This window comes from Lissotriton vulgaris, chromosome 4_1 (genome assembly GCF_964263255.1).
Source record: "Lissotriton vulgaris chromosome 4_1, aLisVul1.2, whole genome shotgun sequence".
NCBI classification, from domain to species: domain Eukaryota; kingdom Metazoa; phylum Chordata; class Amphibia; order Caudata; family Salamandridae; genus Lissotriton; species Lissotriton vulgaris.
In genome coordinates, this window is record NC_141691.1 from 727,357,611 (window position 1) to 727,374,984 (window position 17,374).

Genomic DNA, 17,374 nt, shown 5'->3' on the forward strand with positions numbered 1-17,374 from the left:
TGTCTAACCCAGGGTGGTGTGGAGTGCAAAAAAACGATGGATTTGGGCCCAGATCTTTGGACTGGGTTGAGTTTGTGACATTGATCCACATTCGGTCCATCACCTGTTGTGTTTGCATAAGTTTGAAAGAGGGCATCTGCAGGAGGCTCAGATGGAGTGAGCGTAGGTTTCGAGATGGAGTGTATCTGGAAATTAGTTGATTAATAAATGTGGGGCTTTTGCCGTAAAGGGATTTGAATATTATACATCCAGTTTTAAAGGCACAGCGCTGGGTGACTGGAAGCCAATGCAGTTTCCTAAGTAGGGGGGTAGTTGCCTGTCGCCTCGGTTGATTCAGGATTAACCTCGCAGCATGGTTCTGTACCATCTGGAGTTGTTTAGATAGGTAGTTGGGAAGACCTAGATAGATGGCATTCGCATAGTCCAGATGGGACAGGACAGTGGAGATCACAACCTGCGTGATTGCCTCGGGCGTAAGTAGACGACGGACCTTCCGGATTTTTTTTAGTTGGAGGAAACACTTGGAGACCACCTGACCTACCTGTGCTTTCAGTGAAAGATCACAGTCCACGGTGACTCCAAGTGTTTTGGCCGACGAGTAGGGTGTTGGAGCTTGGCCCAGTTCAGAAGGCCAGTAGTGTGGGCCCCAGTACTTGGCGCTGTCGCCGGTCAGGACTAACTCGGTTTTTCCTGGGTTCAGTTTAAGCTGGTTTTGGTCCATCCATGTTTTAATGAATCTCATGGTAGACTGAAAATGCAGTATGGAGTTTTCAGTGTTGTCGATGGTAAAAAGCAGTTGTAAATCATCGGCATAATTGAAGACTCTCACCTGTTTGTCTCTTAGAGTCTGAATCAGGGGAAGTATGTATAGATTAAATAAGTGGGGTGACAGGGAAGAACCCTGTGGCACTCCGCAAGTGATGGATTGTTTGGCACCCACTAGGTCTCCAAGATGTAGTGTTTGAGTGCGGTTTGTCAAAAAGGACCTCAGACAGCAGGCCGCTAGGTCCCGGATGCCGGCCTGTTCGACACGGTCGACCAAGATGTTATGGTCGACCGTGTCAAAAGCGGCAGATAGGTCCAGGAGCACCAGGGCCTGTGGGGAGCGTCTGTCAGCGCAGTCTCGCAACGTATCCACGTATGTTCTGTGAAGAAGAAAGCATGCGACTTCCCCACATTGATAGCCAATCCAGACACAATTCCAAAGCGACGGAACGTGTCATATATTGAGGCCAGTGGCATATTGAGTTCCTGCAACTACAAAATGATGTCGTCTGCATATGCCGAGAACAGGTGTAAGGTATTTCCCAACAGTATGCCCCGTCTGCGAACTCTTTTCGCAGTGTTATGGCTAATGGTTCCAACGCCAATATGAAAATAAGAGGTGATAGGGGACAATCCTGCCTAGTCCCTTTATGTATGGAGTATTCCTCCGAAATGTGGTTACCAGTCCGGGCTCGCGCTGTATGGGCCTTGTATACCAGGCGCAACCAGGCGATATACCCCTCAGGGATCCCAAATTTCGCGAGGGCCTGAAACATATACTCCCAGTTGATGGAATCAAAGGCTTGCCTTAAATCCAATGAAAGACAGCCTGTGTGTGGGTATCTGGTCAGGGCTTCCGTCATTAAGTAGTGTAAATTCCTAATATTTAACAATGTGCTCCGTGATGGCAAGAATCCGGTTTGGTCAATAAGAATTAGCCTGGGCAGAGAGGGCAATAACCTATTGGCCAGTACTTTGCTTAGAATTTTATATTCCGTGCTTAAAAGGGACAGCGGGTGGTAGTTAGCCATATCTGTGGGGTCTCTCCCAGCCTTCGGAAGGGATATCACTAACGCTTGTGCCATTGTACTTGGTAAAGATCCCATCTCCCATGCTGTTTTGTATAACGCCTCCAATTGAGGTACTAGGTACTCTGTGTACATACTATATAATTCTATGGGGAGCCCATCTATACCAGGGGTTTTATTGTGCGGAAGGCCCTTCTAGGCTACTCTAATCTCGGATTGGGTAATGGGGCCTGTGAGATCTTTCTGGGCTGCATCTGTGAGTCTTGGGTATGTCAGGTTAGAAAGGAAGACTTCTGTTTGGGATTCCGTGTTGTGGTTTGTTGCACTGTATAATGTGGTGTAAAAGTGTCTAAAGGCCGTGTTGATTTCTGCCTGTTTAGTAACTTTTGTCCCGGCTACCTTTGTAATTTCATTTATAACCACCGTGGAGGGTGCGTCTCGGATTAATTTGGCAAGTAGAGCCCCAGACCTATCTGCTTCAACGTGTGTTTTCTTCGTATATGCTTGGTAGTCTATTACCCGCAGGGACTCGAAGTTCTGTGTGTTTTATTCTTGCTTACTGCAGAGGGCCCTTATGGTGATCAATTGTCACAGCCTCCTGCTCCAATTTACCCATTCTCTCTTCCTCCCCTATCAAAGCCTTATGGAGTTCCTGTCGTACCCCCACTGTCGCACCTATTGCTTTCCCCTGAATCACAGCTTTAAAAGCGTCCCACTCTATGAGTTTGTTTGTCGCCGTGTTGCAATTCTATGCGAAATAATGGTCAATGGTCATGGAAAGCTCGCTACAGAATACTGAGTCTTCCAGCAGCAGCGGCCATAACTGCCATGTGGGAACCGGGGTGGGTACCCTCCCCCAGGCCATGGTCCTCGCCAGTGGGTTATGATCAGAAAAAGTTTTTGGTAAGTATGTGGCATGAAGTGTTTGTATGTCTATCCTGGCGGAGCAATATATCCTGTCTATTCTGGTATGTAGGTCGTGCACTGCAGAATAATAGGAGTATTCCCTATGCGTGGGGTGCCTCATCCTCCAAACGTCACATAACTCCCAGCCTTGTGCCCATCTATCTAATGCCTCCGCTTGCTTGAACACACCTTCTCCATTTAGTGGCGGGTGGGACCTATCCAGGGCCACGTCCATTACCGCATTGCAGTCTCCTCCTAATATCCACGGCTGCGACTCCCACCCCGCCAGTGCCCCGCTCACTGTGTCCAAGTACTTATCTTGCTCAATGTTCGGAGTGTATACCGTGCACAGTATTACAGGTTGCCCATCTAACTTACTCTTAACAAATATATATCTGCCTAGTTTGTCCACCCTCTGTTCCAGAGCTGTAAATGGCACTCCATGGCGGACCCAAATAGTTGTTCCCCTGGCACAACTGGAGTAAGACGTGGAAAAAATGTCCCCCCTCCATTTCTTGCGCAGTTTCGCTACTTCGCTGTCTATCATATGAGACTCTTGTAAATATACTATTTGTGCTTTACGACGCTGTAGTTGCGCATGTATCCTATGACTCTTTTGCACTGTTCCCGTACCCCGTATATTCCATGTTATTATAGTGTATTTACCCTGTGTAGCCATTGCAAATAGTTTGTGGTTATTGAGAGATTTGTGCGATGCGTAAGGAAAATAGCCTAGTTTTCCATTGACATACCGTGAGACATTCCCTCTACCTGAACATCCCAATACTTGGTCTGGTCTTCCAACCATCACGGACCGTGCAACTTAACTGAAACATTAAAAACTCAATGGTCTTGCATAGCGCCTTTGTCATGTGGGAGACATCACTAGCGCCCTCCATGTAATGTATTCACCTAACCACAGTTCAGTTGAGCTTCGATGGAACCTAGGTCTAATCATTAGGAAAATGAGTACCTGGCCCGGTAATTCTGTGTACATTTTACAAAAGACCATTGCGCAGTTACATAACATATACTTACGGGTACTGTCAGCCATATAAGTCTTTTATGACTTGCGGGGTCGCTGATGGGAACAGAGCCACACTGCCCTCAGAGTTCGATTCGTGCCTCACTTCTTCTTCTGAGGAGGTCTTAGCTTCAATTCCCAAAGTATGCGTAAACCTGGCTGCAGCTATAAGTGCCTTTGATTTGTTCTGCTGCATCTGTTGCGCGGTGAGGTATTTCCATGCAGAAGTCCGGTGCGTTCTTCGATTACCCCGCCCAGTGGACCTCCCAGAGCTCATTTTAGTCCGCGCAGTGAGTTGGGAGTTAGTCTGTGCGTCATATGTTAGCTCATCACCTCTAGTTAATCTTCCACATCTTTGGGGCTTTTAAAGAAATAGGATTTTTGATTGTGCTTGATTTTTAAACGCGCCGGAGTTAATCTTCTACATCTTCGGGGCTTTTAAAGAAATAGGATTTTTGATCGTGCTTGATTTTTAAAAGCACCGGAAAAAGCAGTGCATATTTCAGGTCTAAGTCTCGAAGTCTCTTCTTGACTGTTAGAAACGAAAATCACTGTATTTAGACCAACATTGTATAGTCTGTGTATAGAGAGATTTTTGTATTCTCGAAATTTATCAGAGAGGACTCACGCGCTTTTTGCAGGAGAATGTCTCTGTCGCTAAAGTTCAGTAATTTCACAATTAGAGGTCCAGGCGGAGCTCCTGGTTGTGGACGGCCGATAGGTATCCTGTGTTCTCTTTCTATGCAATATTGCGTGGAGAGTCCTTCATTGGTGACGTGGTCCCGGAACCACTGCTCCATATACCTGGTCGCATCATTTCCTTCGCTTTTCTCCGACAGTCCGATGATGCGGATGTTATTACTTCGGGCCCTTCCTTCTGCGTCCTCCACCCTGTCTAGTAGAGTATCAACTTGATCTTGCAGCTGTGTAATCTTGGTGTCAGCTTGGGATTGTCGCTGGACCACCTCCTCCAACGTCACAGCAATATCTTTCACTTTATCCACTATTTTAGCGTGGTCCGCTCTGAGCAAGTTAAGGCCAGTAGTTAGAGTTCCAATCTGCAGTTCTATTGCCTTCCTTGATTCACGTACTTCCTGCAGTATGAGATCCAGCTTGTCCACAGGCATAGGTGCTCCTATCTGTGAAGTACGCTCAGTCCCAGGTTTGGGAGTTGCAGCAGCCGCCGTTTACGGGACCGTGTCCTGTTCCCCCTGGTCTGCTGCTTCACTCCCTTGCGTCCCATCATGCAAATCACTCCAACAGTAAGCAGCTCAAGTGGAATGGGCGCAGATGTGCCACGTGTTTTACACGGAGGTTCCTAGTACACATCTACAGCACTCTTCACAGCGTCACAGCCCACCTGTTGTCCCACATCATTCAGTGCCACTCAGTCTATCGCCTTGCCCACTGCCACTAACTGTGCGGTGTGTCCTGCAATGTATCCACTCTGCCACATAACGGGGCGGGAGGCCTTAATCAAACCACAGTGCCCACGCAGCACCCCCAATTCCTGCCTTGTCAGCTCTGCACCACTTTCAGCAACTTAATGCACAGTCAGTGCCGTCCTTAGCAGCCAACAAGCACTTGGTGTGCCACAATAGCCTTGGGATCTCGTGCTGCGTGGCTTTGCCATGACCCCTTGTAGGCCTCCTTCCTTCTGGCCCCCCACAGCAGTACTTGTAAGCCTATTGTCCCTTCCTCCGGTCATACCAGGAGTATCCTCAGGAAAGTCTTTACTTGTATGGGGCTGTGTGTTCTCCGCTATTGCTACAAGGATTTTTTCTGCTCTCCGCCCTTCTGCAGGCCCTATGTGGACTGCCCCATTTGGGCAACTTCAATACACCATCCCGGTACATTGCTAACCTCTTCTCAACTAGCCCTTCCTGCATTGTTCTTACAGCATTTTCAATTCCATTAGTCAATACCCAGCTCCAGAAACTGATTGTGAACTCTTCCATTTTTTTCACTGCAGTGACCCCATAGTCCCCCCTTGCCACTCACCCTTTGCGCCACCTGAGGGGAATATTGCCCGTATATCCTTCCTCTCACTCCAAAACACGATGGGTGCCATGACACTATTACCCATTGCATTCATTCCCAGTTATCCCAGAGAGACCCAAACTGCCCATAAAGCACACCAGTCGTAGATGAAAACCAACGATCTAAACCTTCTGCCGGGGCAGAGATATTCACACTCCCACCAGCTCTGAAATACCTAACCTTAACCCCCAGTGTGTATATCACATTTTACTAGGTATCCCACCTATAGGAGGAAGGCTTCATTGAAAACAAATCCTTATACATATATACTTTCCCAAGGAGGAAATGCATCATCACATAAGCATTCAGAACCCAAACAGATAATTTCTGGAAAGGCTCCCTTGTCTCCCTAGAGTCTGAAAAAAGATGGAATTGTCCTTCCACCAAGACCTTAAGCTTGGCTTGCTGAAAACTAGATGCCTGTGCCTTGTAGCTTTAAAGAAATCACTCATCCTGACAAATTCTGTCTCTGTGTCCTAAGTGCAGACATATCTGAGAAGATTCCAAATTGTGGCACCTCTGAAGTCGAAAAATTTCTCTTTTTTAAAGCTTTAGATGGGATGCGCTCCTTAACTTGATAGTTGGCGAAGTTCACTAATATTGTGCAGAGTACTTGTCGTTGGCAGGGGGTTGAGCTGGCACCCTGTGTGCCCTGGTGATAGTCAAATTGCCCACTAACTCAGGCATTGCCTTCTTCAACAGGACATCTACCCATTCAAGTACCTGCTGACACTCGCTTCCCTCCTGTACTTTAATGATTCGAAGGTTTGACCACCTATTGTAGTTCTCTACCTCTTGCAGTTTACTTCCGAAAAGGCCTTTATTCTTTTTAAGCTAATTGACTTCCAGCTGCATACAGAAGATCTTACCCTCCAGGTCTGAGATTCTAGATTCAGCCTCCTTTAATCTTCCCGGGACCTGGTCCATACCCTCCTCAGTCTTTGCCAATCGCTCACGGAGAGCTGCAATTTCCTGCACCTGTGATGTTTTCAACTCTCTGATAGCAGCTAAAATGATTTCAAACATGCTTTGGATGGACTGCTCAGACCCACTCCCAGCTCTTGCTGCAAATGATGTCCCCCGGGACAGCTTCATGTTCTAACAGTGACTGTAATATTACATTGTTAGACCTCATAATCTAGGAAACAGCTACCAAAGGGGATGCCTGTTGTGGAGAAGGAACCTGTCGGTCATTACTTTCAATTGCTGAGGGCACTGCTGGACCATCCACCTGCACAATGGCTTTCAGATGATTTGAGAACAGAGGGTATTGTTTGGGTCCAGCGGAGCTTGAAGCAGCTTCCATTGTACTTGTAGTAGTTCCATTCCTCAGTGTATGTTCTCGGACGCCTCGTCGGTGAGGCAGCTATGCGCATTATACATTTTCTATAAATAAATACATCTGTACACTCCAGGCCTGATGGGGAGTCCAGCAATTGGGGATCTGAAAAGCCCCGCTTTCAATTTCTGATCCCTTTTCGCACTGTATTTGATAGCTGGGTCCCCCAACCTTCTCAGCATCAAGGGGCTATCTAACCTTGGATTCCATCCTTTGTTGTATGTTACGTTTCACCCTAGTTGTGCTCAGTTTCTCTTGGCCCCCTCTCCGCTTCAATTAGTGGGCTGGGGTTGAATTGAATTAACACAGCATCAGTAGAATTCACCGTTTCCCGTTCAAGTGTTTGCATGCTTCAACAAGTAGTTCCTCTCACAAGATCCAAGTAAGAGAGTGCCAGACCTAAAGGTAATCAGTATGTCTAGATTATTGAAGAAGACTTGAAATGTGGCTGTAAAATCTTCACCAAGCACTAGGAAAGAAGGAAAGAAGTGAGCAGCAGCTCCTTCACATCTTCACACAGAGAACAGCAGTTTTGGGGGTTTCTCCCGACGTCAGCATAGCACCCTTGCGGTTTAATCATGCACTTTGTGGAATTTGAACATTGTTTTTTTTTACCATTATGCATTTTTTGTTGTTGTTATTAATATGATACGTTATAATAGCCAGTTTTATAGAGCGCACAGTTGCCTAAGCAAAGAGGCGTCCGAGGGCTTAGGCAGAAACATGGAGGCTAATGACGGAAGAAAGACACTAAAGTGGAGGGAAGAGGTGAGTTTTGATGGGCTTACGGAAAGGCAAGTAGTTATTCATGGCATGGATAAATAGTGGCAACGCATTCCAAAGTTTGGCAGCCAATAAACGAAAAGAGCCCCTGCCTGACCGAACCCTCCTCACCCGGGGCACAGCCACCAGGTGTTGTCCCATCGAGCGAAGTTGGCGCGAGGAAAAATAGGATAAGAGCAGGTTCGACAGAACGCCAGGTGAGGAGGAGTTCAGAATTTTAAAAGCAGTACAGAGGGCCTTGAATTCCACTCGATTGGCAACAGGCAACCAGTGTAGCCAATGAATAGCACTGGAGGTGGACAGGTTCTAGGGAGGCCCAGAAGAGTTCTGGCCGCAGAGTTTTGAACTCTCTGCAGTCTCAGGACTTAAGTCTTGTTGACCCCTAAATAAAGTACATTGGCATAGTCCAGTCTTGACAAGATGGAGGCCTGAATAATCATCTGCCTGATGGACAGGTCAAAAAACCCCAGCAGCGGTTTGAGCCCCCGTAATGTGCCAAAGCAGGTCCCTGCCACTTTTTTTGGTTTGAGACTGAAAGCTGGGGGCCGAATCAATCCAGACACCTAGATCTTTCACCACCAGATGTATGTCGTTACTACGCATGCTTTTACAACACATGCCTTTACCACGCAGGTTTTACAACGCAAGTCGTTACAACGACTTGCATTGGGGGGCGCTGGATAGTGAATAGTTTAATTTACTATTCCAACTCCAGTCCCCGTGGATAGTAGGGAAGTTTTGGATAGTAAATTAAACTATTCCCTATCCTACAGCGACCCCCAGCGCAATTCGCTGTAATGACTTGCGTTGTAAAAGTTGCGTGGTAAAGGTACTGCGTGGTAAAAGTTGCGTTGTAAACGCTGTTCCCCTTCACCACCTGCTATGTCGTAGGTGCACAGCCCAATATTGCCTGCCACCAGCTTTCCTCCTACAGCACCGGGTCTCTCCCTACCAGCAGAACATCTGACTTGCTGGAATTCAGTTGGAGACAGTTGGCAGTCATCCACTTGGCTACAGCCGTGAGATTGTCCTGAAACTTAGAGGTCTCCCCCACGGAGTCGTCCGAGAGTGTAACTATCAACTGTGTATCATCCGCATAGGATACAATTGTGAGCCCTCTGCTCCTGGCCAGGACTGCTAAAGGTTGAACATAGAGGTCAAAAAGCGTAGGGCTCAAGGCAGAGCCCTGAGGAACCCTTGTTTGTTGGGATGGGTCGTGGAGGCGAATGAAAGGGTTATAATCTGGAAGGTCCTATTAGAGAGAAAGGAAGCAAACCAATCCAGGGCAGAGCCCACATTACCCGCCTCCTCCAGCCTTAGCAGCAGTATCTGATGCGAAACCGTATCAAATGCACCAGTGAGGTCTAAGAGAATCAGGGCCGACGTATGACCCTCATCCAGAGCAAGCCTAAAATGCTCGATGACAGCTAGGAGAGCAGACTCCGTGCTGTGACCTGAGCGAAAACCATTCTGAGAGATGTCTAGGCGATTATTCTCCTCTAGAAATCTAGTCAGAATAGAATTAATGTAAGTCTCAGTGATCTTAGCGACCCAAGGCAGGAGCAAGATAGGGTGATCACCAGGCTCAGAGGTAAAAGGAGCACAGGTACCGATTTCATGAATTGGTCTGGCTTGAGGCGGTCAACAAGAGTGCCAGATTTAATCTTGTTAAATAGCAGCCGTAGTTCCTCCTGGGAGACCAGCGGGAAAGCGGCCAATTTGTGTTTAGGGAGTGATCCAGGCACATGATCCAGACTCATGACAGCAAGAGGAAAGGTCTTGTAAATATTCTCCACCTTTTTAACAAAGATGGTAGTGAGAGCCTCACACTGCTCATCTCATGATATAGGAGGCACTGCAGGAACCCCCGTCTGTTTCAAATCTTTCAATATAGAAAAGATGGCTTTAGAGTGGTTACAACTGCTCCTGATCTCGCCGGCAAAGTAAGCTGCCCGCTCTGTATGAATGGCCCTGTGATAATTTGTGATAGTCACCTGGTAACACTGCTTCTGCATCAGGTCATACTCCTGTCTCCATATCCTTTCCAGCCTTTTGCAGGTTTTACGCAAAATGACAGGTTGTCATTGTACCACGGATTGGATTTAGAATTACGACTTTTTGAATATGTTGCATGATGGTTGTATGAACTCTTCCTCTAAAAAAATTTTTTTTTTTAAACACGTGGCTTGTCTTATTGCTTTCAGTGCAAATCACTGTGCTCTTTTCCCTTATCATTAGAAATAGGAACATCCTGAAAATATCTCAAAGAGCTCTCAGATGTTGAGATTTTAGGTTTGTGAAACATTTATTGCCTACTTTTATTGCTAATATTGAAATTAAAGAGATGCCTTCTGGTATGTATTTCATTGTTCTTTTTGTTTTATGGTATTCCATACATTGTTGTACGCAAGAAGGGTATGGAGTTCCTCTAAATCAAAGTGAAAGAACAGGAAGCTACAGAGAGTAGGACTAAACAAGGAATAGTCCCACACTGAAAAAATAGAGAGGGGGAAATCCCCCTTTCGGAACTAGGGCTCTCACACACCTAGCAAGCTAGGTGTCATGCTTCATCATATGAGCCTGCCCCTCGTCAGGTTGGCGCTGCAATACCCAGTACGGGGCTCTTTGGCGGGGGTACTTTGTTCCTGCTGTTGGGTGCAGTGGGGGTAAGGAGCCCAGTGTGTGTAGATGTGAAAAGGGAGTGAGTTAAAACAGGTCCGTTAGTCTAACAATTATTTATTCAAGAAGGTAAACTGCCTGATTAAAAAATATAGAGAGTGGCGGTGAACTAGAGGCTATGTATCTAGCTACATACGCCCTACTCTCAGTCGGTCAACATGTTTCGTCCCCTGGGTGTCAGGAGGATCTAGGGACTTCTTCAGGACCTGAACAAATGCTATCTACACAACGTGATAAGGGAAATACCACATACCACGTTTTCAGGTAAATAACCTACAGATAAGATAGAAATTGATAGTGAGTGTTAACGCATATGACATGTAGTTCATAAATCTGTTAGTAAGGCAACATGGTTGTACGTGTGCTAAGTGTATTGTATTGTCACACAAAGATGCTCCACACCGTGTATGGGGTGGGGCTAGGATTAAAAACTCATGCACAGGTGGTGTATTAAAAATCCCAATGCTCAGGATAAAGATCTACGTAGTGAACAATAAAATAACAGATAAGGCAGAACCAATGCTCACCACTACTTTTGTGTAATGTAGACTGCAACAGTATCCGGCGGTCGCAAAGGACACCAATTTGTGTCCTGTGTAGGTGGTAGGAAAAGAAGCTGAATCAAGAATATAACTCCATATTGCGCCAACCAGTACCGCCCAGTCAACTGTAACCTCCGATGTATAGTGAACAACTGCGAGGTGCCGAAGGTCCAGTCAGCACTGGTTTATCCATGAGGCTAACCAGGGTCCCGTGTATACCAAGTGTACATGGGTACTAACACTGTGTAGCACTCGCGGTGGTGGGCAAAGGTAGTTGTCAAAAATACACACCATCGAGTCGAAACAGCAGCCGTAGGGGCCAGTACACCATAATGGGATAACAACGGGGGTTAAGGACCACAGAGGAGTACCAGATAAGGTCCCAATACCTCAGCTACCCCCCAAAGTAAACTAACCTCAGGGATAGTCCATGGCGTCCTGGGTCTCCAGGGCTGAAACAAAAACGTGTCTACTCACCAGCGTTCGATAAATGCTCCGCTTATGACCTACCCTGCCGCTGAAACAGGTATGGTGCACTGTGCCGCATCTGATGCACAGATATATCACCCGGTCGTCATAAGTGCGGGAGAAGTCTTGCATGTGTGCCTGATCTCGCAAGACTTAAGTCACCGACGGTGCGATGAGCTGAGTATGCAGTATATGACGTGGCCATCTTAAGATTGTCAAGTTGCATCTCATAGCGAATGTATTGTCACTGAATGGCATGTGCCTATGGGCAGTAAGGGGTCAAAAATTAAGTGGGCAGTGTCCCCTAATTCCGAACTAAGGGAACAGTGTCCTGTAATAGTCATGTTGAAAGAAAAGTCAAAATACAAAAGGCTCCAACGCACTTGGGAATCAAACCTCAGTATTGAATGCACACAGCAAATAGACAGCAATGATTGGCCCTCGTTGCTTGTCAGGTGATGTAATATGAAACACATTTGTTAGGTAATTAGAATTCAGAATATGTGCCAAAATATGCAAGTTGTTTGTGGGACCGTAGGTGCTACGGTACACAGTACGAATTGGTGCGTTCTGGTGGCTCACAGTGCTGGTCACAAAGGGAGCACGCCTACGTAAGTAATGCATACTCGCGTTGACTGGTGTCAATGGACAGTTGCGGGTATCCTCACCATTGGTGTCGGTAGACACGCACTTCGTATGAAACAAAAGCTGGTAAGGATCTAGAGTGGGTGCCTTAGTGGTGGTCATAGTGTTGCTAATGGCCAAAGCTGCCAGAGTGTATTATACGTGTGCCTTGTATTGCGGGAGGTGGTAGACAAAGTGCACACTGGAGGACATGTATTGCAAGGGATGCACTAGACAATTGTTGGTACATTGCTGACGATGGGGAATTCTGAATGCATGGTACCTCATGACACACACAATGTGAAGCAGTAGACTTGTTAGAAATACAATCTAAATGAGTGAACCCCATGGAATATCATCGTTGAGCCCTTCACGATGGGTTGAAAGTCTATGGACCCATCTCTGCTCAATTCCAAACAGAGATGACTGGGATACATGTGTGTGTGTTTCCAAGACGACCCATCGGAGTGAATCAGGGGAGTGTCTGGCATCCCTTAAGTGTGTGTAAAGTCTAGTGGTATTCCTCTGACACTGTATATTGCTCTTGTGCTCAGTTATCCGGGTCTTGACTGATCACATCGTCATCCCTATATATTTCAAGCCGCACGGGCAGGTGACCATGTATATGCATTGTGTCGTATTGCAGTTTGTATGCCGGGTTAGTGTCCATTTGAAGTTGGCCGAGAGAGAGATCTCTTTAACCGCATAGGTGAGTTTACACACAGCGCAAGAGCCACACTGGTGGTGTCCTGTTACTGGCGGGAGTCCCCACAAAGTTCTTTGTGTAGGTGGTTTGGTTTGTATTGGCCTCGTGTGTATCAGGATGTCTTTAAGGTTGCGTGTCCTCTTATATGCAAACCTAGGCCTAGGAATGCATAGGTCACCTGTACCTAGTATCCCTCAGTATTTTAGGATTATTTTCTTGATTTGTGTTGAAAATCGGGGGTGAATGATGTAACACATATCAGTGTATCAGTAGCCGGTTTTGGGTGTACCTCAAGGAGTGTCTCTCTGGCATTGTTCCTGGCTCTTTTCATAGAGTCCCTGACTTGCCTTTCCAGGGTAACCCCTTGCCCTAAGGTTGACGGCCAAGGAGAAGGCTTCTGTTTTGTAATCGGAGACTGTCTTACAGTTACATCTGATGCGAAGAAAGTGACCAAAGGGTAAATTGTCTCTCAGCGTCCTAGGGTGGTGGCTGTTGTATAAAAGTAAGCTGTTACTATCAGTGGGCTTTCTAAACAATGTAGTGCTAAGTGATCTTTCATTCAGTGTGATGTTCAGATCTAGAAACATGATAGCAGTCTCCGAAGTGGTGTGGGTAAATTTCAGATAATCATTCTGATTGTTAATCCACCCCACAAATTCCTCACAGGTAGAGCGGTTCGCTTGCCAAAAGATTAGGATATTATCTATAAAGCATTTCCATAGCTTCAAATTATTGAGGTATGGGTTGTTGGTGTTGTTGATGACATCCTTTTCAAACGCTGCCATGTAAAGGCAGGCCAAACTAGGAGCAAAAGTGCTGCCCATTGAAGTACCCTGGCTTTGATGATATAGTTGTTTTTTTAATTCAAAGAAATTCTCAGTCAAAGCCAGGGTAGCGCACTCCATGATGAAAGACACAGGAGTTGGTGAGGTCCATTCCAATGCATTCAATGCAGTCTCCACAACTGACAATGTAGCTCTTTGAGGGATGTTGGTATATAGAGCGTCCACGTCAAGTGTGAATAGGAGGTCTATCTCGTCAGTGTTGTGTGTCTCCTCAATGATTCTGAGGATATCTGTGGTATTTCTCACAAAGGAAGGAGTCTGTCTCACTATTGGCTGTAGGAAGTGGTCACAAAATTTGGAGAGTGGCTCAAGTAGTGAGCCAATGCCAGAGATTATGGGGCGGCCAGGAACCAGGGTAGTGCCTTTGTGTGTTTTAGGTAGGGCATAGAAGTATGGTACCCTTGGTTATCAAAAATCTGCCTCCTTATGACTGATCCATCCATTGATTTCAGCTTCGTACACCATTGTGGAAATGATGGTGGTGGGGCATGTGGTGGGATCCACTGTGATGGGAGTGTAGTACCTGTCGTTCAGAAGTTGACGATTGCATTCTGCTTCGTAGTCTACAGTGGACTGGATTACAGTGGCCCCACCTTTATCAGCCTGTTTGATTGTAATGGTTGTGTCTTCAGAGAGGCTTGTCGCTGCTTTCAGCTCTAAGTTGGAGAGGTTGTGGAAGGAGGTCTAGCTATGGGGTAGAGCTAGTTCCTTAAGCACAGCTTTCTCAAATGCTAAGACCTCTACGGGTACCATGCTGTTATATGGTGTAAAAGTAGAAGGGTTCCTTAACCCTGAGTCATCCTGTTCACACAAGGGCCTGTCTTGTTTTTAGTCGTATCTTTCTGAACAGGTTTTGTACCTCGCAGTTGTCTCTAAATTTGTCCACCCTGGGTGTGGAGACAAATCCCAAGCCCATCTCTAGCACTGTTTTCTCTTTTTCTGTAAGGGAACAGTGTGAGAGGTTAACCACTAGTTCCTCTTGCCTCATGTTTTGCTCTGAGTTTTTCTATGTTGTGGGCTGGTTGGTCTTGCCATAGGACGTGCTTCTGAGATTCTCTTCTGTTGCGCCCCCTTCCTCTGCCTCTGTCTAAAAAAGGGGGGGTTGCTATTATGGAAGAACTGTGGCGGCTCATGTTGGTATGGTGGAAACGGCCAGAAAGGAGGTGGGGGAACCTGATAGATAGGTGGCCCCTGATACGTTGGTACATTGAAGTACTGGTTCTGGTGTTGTGTCCTCCTCAAATTATTGCTCCCCCAACTCCCTGTACTGGAGTCGCTATCAGCAGAGCCTCTCCTGTCCGAATTGTCATCGGATGAGTAGCACATTTTTGCTGATGTATAGTCAGGCCTGAGGTATGGGTACACTTTTTCCTTGTTGAATTTCTGCATGTCCTTTTGAAGCTTCAATATTTTTTGCTTCATCAAATAATCCTTATTATCAGAAATCTCAGCATTAATTTCCGCTAGTCTGGTTTTGTAGGCTGCGATTTGTACAGTCTTTTTAAGACCTCCCTCTGCAATTTGGATCCTGACTAGGAGTGCATCTGCCATTCTTCTAGCCGTGTTAATAATTAACACTAGCCAGTCCTTAGTGCATTTCCATGCAACTAGGGACTTTTCCTTTTTGAAGGTTGCATCGTCCAGAAAAAGTCTAGGAAAGTTACTGACAATCAGGTCAGTGGGGGCAATATTGTCCCACAGGTATTCCGTCATAAGGGCGCCATGGAGGGTGATCTTCAACCACTCCCTTTTTAGGTCTCGCCTGAGACAGCGCATGCGGTGCTCTGGCGAGACTTTTAGTAAGTGGGCTTGAAAAATCCGACGACATGATTTGTGTGGTCTAAAGCATGTGGTTACGCGCACAGCCGCCATCTTGCTTTCCTCTCTTGTCATGGTCGCGGGCACCCTTACACTCTCAGGATGCTGCAGCTGCTTTTACTTTTGCCTCTGCGTGCGCACGTGCACCATTCGCGTACCATTTGCGTGCTTTTTTAAAATTTCCTTTTAGCGCGCGCGTGCGCACACAACTCGCCGGCATTTCAGTGCTAATTATATTCTATGGTCTGGTGCACTTAACGCTGCGCAACAGCTGTTTGCTGATTACTGAGGTAAGATGTACTCTGCGCTGCGAATGAACGTACACAATGTGCCGTCATCATTGGCAAGGTGTAGAGAGTACGTGCAAAGACACATTGAACACCTCACAAGCTGCCGCAATTACCTGACAAAATGTCCCCAACCTCCTTGTGCCCTCCCACTTCTCTTAAGTGTGATGATCTTAGCAGTACTCATCAACATATGAGTATGCACTGCACCCGGACTCAACTCAACAGAAACCCCAAGAAGGTGGAGACTAGTTCCAATTAGATGAATGACACTCAGCAACAAAGTGATATGCAAGCCACATCCTAGTTATGTGTCATTGCGTGGAAATACATCAATAGCATATTGGTGGTAGTAATGGGACTTGACAACAATGCGTTGTACGGACAGCCATGAAAGCTGTGCTGTCCATAAGACAAAAACGGATTAGAGAACCCCCTGTTTGAAACATGAATGCAGGCGCTTGGGAGCTTAATCTGCTGCGCTGGTTAGGTTAGGCTTGCAGGTATCACGTGAGCTGTGACATTCCTGAAATGAGTTTAGGATGGTAGTGTGTGGTGTAAGGTGCAATTTATACAGGTACCTCACTTTTATTTTTTTATTTGTAAAATCTGTGTAATCTAAGAGACCGTGTGTACTTAGAGAGGAAGTGCATCTTTTTGCAAAGGAATGTTTTGGAGAGGGGTTAGTTTTTTTATTTCTTCCACCCGGCCTTCAACTCAAGCACAGAGTTTGAGCTATTGGCATTGTAAAAGACAATGCAGTTTATTTATGTGTTGTTTTTAAAACAGGTAAATAAAAGGCATTGTCATTTACAATGCTATTTGTTTAAACTCTCGCAAATGCGAGACCTATTGCATTGCTAATGCGTGATATTAAAAAATAAGCATTGACATACCCAATAGGTCTCGCCTTTGGGACCTTATAAGTATTTAGTTATGCAGTACAATATCCTTGGTGCAACAACATCAACTGTTGAATGGCTAAACACTTATATGGTCCCAAAGGCGAGACCTATTGGCTATGCCAATGCTTGTTAATGATGTTAGCGAATTCCAATCATCTGATTGTGTGCCGGAAGCTGAAATTTCATCAGCTCCCAATAGGGAAGGTGTTCTGTCTAAGATATCTGTTACTGCTTCGTCACCAAAGCTAAGACTATGGTGGTTGTCCATAGGTATTCAAATGTGCTAGAGAATGGGCCATGTGAATACAACAGTTATCCACTGGTAACCTAAACAAGAGTCCCACGGGGTGTGGCCCGTGCTAACTATGTTTCCAAAAGGAGGGACGTAGGGGCAAGTTTAAAGAGGTCCAGCATCTGTGCCCCAATGGTACTGTACGTAAAGAAGAGTATGGAGTTCCTCTAAGTCAAAGGGAAAGAACAGGGAGATACAGAGAGTGGGACTTAACAAGGAATACTCCCACACTGAAAAAAAAGAGAGGGGGAAATCCCCCACTGCACCCAACGACAGGAACAAAAGATCCCCGCCAAAGAGCCCTGTACTGGGTGCCCGTCGGG